A 7,145-nucleotide genomic window follows, 5' to 3' on the forward strand; every position below is an offset into this window, starting at 1 on the left:
GGATGAAGATCCCAATGCTCACTTAGCAAATTTTCTGGAATTTTGCGATACATTTAAAATCAATGGCATTTCTGATGATACCATTCGTCTTCGGTTATTTCCCTTTTCACTGAGAAACAAAGCTAAACAGTGGTTGAACTCATTACCACGAGGGTCTATCACTACTTGGGAACAAATGATCGAGAAATTTTTACTAAAATATTTTCCGTCGGCTAAAACGGCTAAATTACGTAATGATATCTCTTCTTTTGTGCACATGGATTTAGAAACACTTTACGATGCATGAGAGAGATACAAGGACTTACTAAGAAGGTGCCCTCACTATGGTTTACCGCTTTACTGCAAGTACAAACATTCCACAATGGTCCGAGTCCCTCGACTCGGCAAATGGTTGACACAGCTGCTGGTGGAACCATCAACAACAAAACACCTGAAGAGGATTATGAATTTATTAAAGAAATGTCACTAAATAACCATCAATGGCAAGTCATGAAGACTAAGCCAATAAAAACAATCGGTGTTTATAACGTCGATTCAGTTACTATGCTGTCAAATCAGGTAGAACTTCTCAATAAAAAGATTGATGGTTTACTTGGCTCTACGCAGGTACATCCAGTAATGAGGTGTGACTCAAGCGGAAGAGGTGTGTATACAGAATGTCAATCCGTCAATCCCACAACTGAAGAGGAAAAAGTCAACTATATGGGTAATAACAACTTTAGATCTCAAAATAACCCATATAGTAATACTTATAATGTAGGTTGGAGGAACCACCCAAATTTCTCCTAGGGTGGTCAAGGAAATCAAAAGCCACAAAATCCTCAGGGATTTCAACAGCCACCTTGAGGAGATGCTCTCAAAATTTATATCAATGTCAGAAACCCGTTTCCAAAATACCGAGATAGCACTTAAAAATCAATAAGCATCGATCTAAGGACTCGAAACTTAGATAGGCCAACTTTCCAAACTGATCTCCGAACGACCACAAGGTAGTTTGCGAAGTAATACTGAACCTAATCCAAGGGAACAACTTAACGCAATTAATACTCAAGATGACGAAGGAGTCATTGAGCTTGAACCAGAACCGAGGCAAGAAACTGTGGTAAGCAAAGGGAGAGATGAGGTAGGTCAAAATACAAACAAACCAGTGACTGTCGAATATAAACCTCATGTGCCATACCCTAACGCGACAAGGAAAGACCACTTAGACGAACAATTCGGTAAATTCCTTAAACTTTTGAAAAAATTACATATTAACTTGCCGTTTATTGAAGCTTTGTCGCGGATGCCAAATGCAATGAAATTTTTAAAAGAGCTTTTAGTAAATAAGTTGAAGTTGGACGAAGCGTCGCATGTGGAACTAAATGCAGTCTGCTTAGCTATTTAACAGAATAAACTACCCCACAAATTGAAAGATCCAGGGAGTTTTACAATTCCTTGTTTAATTGGTAGTTTAGATATAAGTCATGCATTAGCTGATTTAGGGGCTAGTATTAACGTAATGCCTTACAAAATGTTTAAGCAACTAGGTCTTGGGATAGCTAAACAAACTAGGATGTCAATTGGCAGATAAAACTATAAGATTCCCTAGGGGTATGATTGAAGATGTACTCATGAAAGTAGATAAGTTCATATTTCCCGTTGATTTCGTTGTTCTAGACATAGAGGAGGATAATAACACCCATTTGATTTTTGGAAGGCCCTTTTTAAAAACTGCTAAAATAATTATTGATCTTGGTACAGGTGAGCTTACACTTCGTGTGGGAGACAAAATGATCACCCTTCAAGCTTGTAATTCTGGCATCACATCGAACATTGAAGGTAATAGTCCACACCAATCTACTAAAACTAACAATATGACTTTGTAGAAATTAAGCTTCAAAGAAGTTCACGAGCCATGTTCTAGAAATGATAGAGAACACATTCATGAAAACTGAAGGCTACGAATAGAGGAGCTAGACAAATGGCGAGCACACAAACCGAGAACACATGATAAACCAAAACTATGCCAAAACAAGCTCGATGCCTCTCGTAATCAACTTAAGGTTGGTGATAAAGTCTTACTAGATGCCGTAGATCCCCACATTGTCACTCCCACACCGAATGAGGAAATCCCTCATACGGTACTCAGTATTTTTCCATTCGGTACGGTAGAGGTAAGTCACCCCAAGTTCGACACTTTTAAGGTAAACAACACCCGATTAAAACCCTATTTTGATGAGATTGATAGCAGGAATGAGGAGTATAAACTCTTCGAACCACTATGACCATTCACCGGAGAGGTAAGTCGAGTTTAGACTATAAATAAGCGCTTCTCGGGAGGGAACCCTAGCACTAACATATTTTGATTTCTTTATTTCTAACACTTTGAATTATTAACTTTATCTTTGAATTGCAAAGTTTATTAGCACACACGGCCAGGCACACGGGTGTGCCTAAGGCCGTGGCCAAGTAGGGGAAGAAACACGGCTGTGCGAAATGGCCGTCTGGAAGTAGGACATGATTTACCCAAAACATGGGATGTGATAGATCCCCACGGCCATGCGACATGGCCGTGGCTGAACTTGATAGGTGAACATGGGCATGGAAATGGAAAAACACGGGCGTGCCAGGGGTAAGGCTCGATTCTGTTTCTTCAACACGCCCGTGCCGTTAAACCGTAGACAACAATACATGGGCGTGGTACCCTAATACATGGGCGTGGAAGAAGCGAACAAAGCTAGGTACAACCGTGCCACATGGTCGTGTACCACTTATGCCCCAGACACACGGGCGTGGGATAGTAGCCGGGCACGACCTAAATTGCAAAATTTGAAAAACACGGGCTCACCTTCAGAGTACATGGGCGTGGCCCTAGGCCGTATGCACCTACCCTATATAAGCAAATTACTATTTGTTTTCTTCTTCCTTTCAAAACCCTAGCTAAAATCTCCCCTTCTCCACTCCCTAATCCCTATTCTGGCCACCATTCCTCAGATTTTCACATCCCCAACACCCAAACCACCCTAAAATCCACTCCTCTTGTATCAATCCTCACTTTCCCCTCTCTTTTCCCTCTATTTTTTCTCCACACGGCTATACACTCAGGCCCACACCCGTGTTCGACACCAACACGCCCGTGAACCACCCTACGGTAGCTTTTGGTTCACTTTCTTAACCTTGTTTTTCCAACTTGCATTACTAGATTGGTATTCTATATGCCTTAAAAAATATATTTTACTGTTACCAATTTGTTCTGAATAAGTTAGGAATTTGCTTTAGTATTTTCTATATTTGAGTATTGTTTTAGGATTTTCTATATACTAGTTTTAGGATTTTTGCCTAACTGATGATGCATCTTTGATTCTAGTAAATGTTTCTGAATAATAATATAAAATTTTCACCTCTCGCTTAATATCGTTAAATGTTAACACATATTGGAACTACTATATCAATGCTCCTACATTTTTAGGTACCTTATGTCATCATCGAGAGGGAAGAAGGCCACAGTCCCATCCTTAAAGAGACGCAAGGGATCGGGTTCTTTATCGGTACATGCTACAGCCGAAGTTCGGCACCCATTCTTTGAGTTTTAGCAAGCTTCGCAGGAGGAGCTATTTCAGATACTACGCGCACGACCCCTCACTACAGGTCGCTGCATTGACTGGGCTGTTGTAGAGCAAGTCCAGCTAGCTGATGCCATCCACGTACTCCTGACCATAGACCCATGGGAACGGTTCTTCACTATTACCGAACCCACTTATTTAGAGCTAACTTTAGAATTATTCTCTACTTTTCATTTATAGGTGGTGATGATGAACAATGATGACCCCGGCACCATTCACTTTCGATTAGGCAGTCTAGTTCGTGTGATGAGTGTCCCAGAGTTTGGAGTCGCTCTGGGACTTTACACTGATGAGTTTATGGAGGAGGAGGACATGAATGTACTACCACGCAATATCCATATTTCCCCCTCCTTGTGCTGGAAGGCTTTGGCACCACTCTCTTCCACCTACGACCCTAGCCGCTCGAAAGCCTTAGCTCTCACCCCTTCCCTATGATATCTCTATGCCATATTAGCACACACCTTGACCGGAAGGAGAGAGAGCACAGGCATCGTCAACACCCACGACGCCTACTATTTATGGTGCATGGCGAATGCACACGTGACTGACTTGGCATATTTCATCGCTTTTGCCATTCGCCATCAGACCGAGCGGCATCAGAAGGGAGTAATCTCTATCAACCCCTATGTGACGAGCCTTGCCAGACACTTCAGCCTCCTCAACACCGCAGCCCAGTCATCAGCGCTTACACTGATAGGTCAGATGTCCCCACAAGGCATCATGACTATGTTACACATGAAGATGATCGAGCGCCAACGTGGGACTGATCCTCTTCGGTACTGTCTCACTCATGCCATTGACGAGGAGGATCTTGAGGACATTCCTGATGATGTCCCCCCACAGCACGAGGAGCCTTCTACCACACCACCTAGGGAGCGACCAGTTTATGCGGCTGCTTTATTAGCACACCTTTCCGACCGACTCACTAACTTCGAGCAGTATTGCACTACCCAGTTCGAGATGATTCATGAGCGAGATCGGTGACGTGACAGATAGATGGATGACATGCAAGCCATGATATAGCAGCTGTACCAGCACTTTCACATCGCCACTCCAGCGTCACCACCTAAGGGCGGATCATTGAATCCTCTTATCTTTTTATTTTTATTATTTTTATTTTCATTTCAATTTTATTATTTTCTTTTGAAAGACATATCTATATTAGTAAATTTTACTTTCTTCATTTTTCCTGGTATTTCTAACAAGTAATCCCACCACGCTCTCTTCCACACCAACTTTTAATGCGCTCTTCATAATTCTACAGACTTCCAAGCAAAGTTGCTAGGAATATTTTACGGAATGAGGAAACAAATAAGGAACAATACCCAATGAGTGCCATGTTCAACGACCCAATTTCTGCATCTAGCCAAGAACAGTGGCAGCTACCACTTTTCCCAAACACTCTAGCCTCAGAATCAAGCTCCGTATCCATATAACAGGGAGTTTCACCTCCTTCCCTCTTATAGTTTACTTTATTTTGAATAATCTATCTTTGTACATTGGGGGCAATGTACATCTTAAGTGTGGAGGGTGAACATTAACATGTACATCTTAAGTGTGGAGGGTGAACATTAGCATGAACATGAAACCTAACTTTTTGTATTATTCTCAAATCCCTGAATTTGGTCTTGTGCTTAACTGATTTTCTCATAATCTTGATTGAATGAATTCTGATTGATCTATAATTATTGTTGATATGTCATGAATTAGACCATGGGAATTATGCATGATTATTTGATTATAGGACACTAGAGAATCGAGCATGATAAGTTGATATTTTGAAAACTAAAATTTTTAGACTATTTTCCTAAATTGAGGTATTATCTTGAAATCTTAAGTATACAGGAATGACATCAAAAACCCAAATTTTTAGTGAGATTTTTGAGCCTTTTGAGCATATAGCTTTCTTTCTTGGTCACTTCTTTTGTGGTTTGAGTGTGTCAACATTGAACTGTTACTCTAGAACTTGCTTCGATTATACATGTCAAGATCACACGTATGATTTGATATACTGAGATGATAAAGGCACTTAGGATTTAACCCATTTACTCTATAAAAAGCCTTCCCACATAATTAAACCCTTAGTGAACCCCCTTTGAGCCTACTAACCTTTTTTTATTGATTAACCTTCATTATTAACCCATTAACCCATTATTGTTGAAATCCTCTTACTTAATTTACCCTTTTTATCGAGATCAAATTTAATATTGTTACCTCACTATGTTCACCATTTTTGTTACTGAATCATGAAGTATGATTTCTATATTGTATTGACTTGATTTGTTCTTAAAAAAAAAAGAGCCCATGTAATATAGTTCTAGATATTTGTTTTTAATTCAAAAATTAAGTTTTTGATAGTGGGGTAATATATTGAAATTATCTCGATTCTAACCTTTGTCTCTTCAGCGTGTATCCATACCCGTAACGTAAACCCCGTTACAACCATGGAAAGACCTTTTGATTTGTGTATCATATCATCTACAAGTGGTGGAGATTTGATTTTCATGCAAGCCTATAGTAATAACTTCTCATGTTAGACAATCGAGTACCTAATCTTGAACCTTAAACACTTTGAGTGGTTTGAGTGAATCTTTAGTGAGGATGTCATCTCTTGTATATTTAGGACTAAAGTTAATTACTTAGAGGAAGGAGATTACCTATGATTTTATTATCAAAATATTCGATTTAGATTGTTTGAGGCTTTTAATTCCCCTATAGTTGAATTCTCACTGTATGATTGTCCGTGAAATAATTTGTAACATTTTTAGTAATGATTACGTGATTGAAAGAAATAAATTCTAGCAGTAAATGAGAGTTTTGCTTGAGGACAAGCAAATGCTTAAGTGTGGGGGTATTTGATAAACACCAAATTATACATATTTTTACCCAAAATACTTAGCATATTTATGGATGTTTATCACTAGATTTGTGGATTTTGGTGCTCTTAATCCAGTTATTTCATGTTTTGTACTCAGGAGAGCACTAAGAGTCAAAAGAAGCCAAAAACGAACCAAAAAGGGACAAAACGGACCAAATCGAGAAGATGACATGGCCTAAGCCTTGCCACACGGGTTGCTCACACGCCCGTGTCTTTCGAGGGTGTCAACCAAGGCTTTCACGATTCACACGGCCTGGCCATTGACCCACATAGTCGTGTGTAATTTAACGGATCAAACACAGCCTGGCAAACACGTCACACGATCATAGCACACGGGCGTGTCCCTTTTTTCAAAAAGTTGTATTTTACACGGAAAAGGATATTTAGGGAAGAAGAAAACCAATCCAAAGCCTATATAAACACCCTAAGTATGACTTAGAAAGGGCGGCTCCCCTCTAGAACTTTTCTGGAGTACAGAACCACACGCTGGGAATTACTTGAAGTAAGCCAGACGATCCATCCCAAATGTCAGAGCTACTCCAAGACTGAAGATCTCTCTCAGAATTCCTTCAGGGGTTTTAGAGTTTTCTCTATGTTTTTTTATTTTCATACTTTTGAGATGTACTCTTATTTTATTATGAACTAAACCCTTTAGATACCTA

At 39.8% G+C, this 7,145-nt stretch overlaps 1 non-coding gene across 1 annotated transcript; it reads right to left on the reverse strand.

Moving 5' to 3' along the window:
• Positions 1-223: 223 nt before the first annotated feature.
• Positions 224-330, reverse strand: LOC128279609 (small nucleolar RNA R71). The gene has a single exon (XR_008269809.1). It is a non-coding gene; the product is annotated as a small nucleolar RNA R71 (small nucleolar RNA).
• Between the last annotated feature and the right edge of the window lie 6,815 nt (positions 331-7,145).

This window comes from Gossypium arboreum, chromosome 8 (assembly GCF_025698485.1).
Source record: "Gossypium arboreum isolate Shixiya-1 chromosome 8, ASM2569848v2, whole genome shotgun sequence".
NCBI classification, from domain to species: Eukaryota; Viridiplantae; Streptophyta; class Magnoliopsida; order Malvales; family Malvaceae; genus Gossypium; species Gossypium arboreum.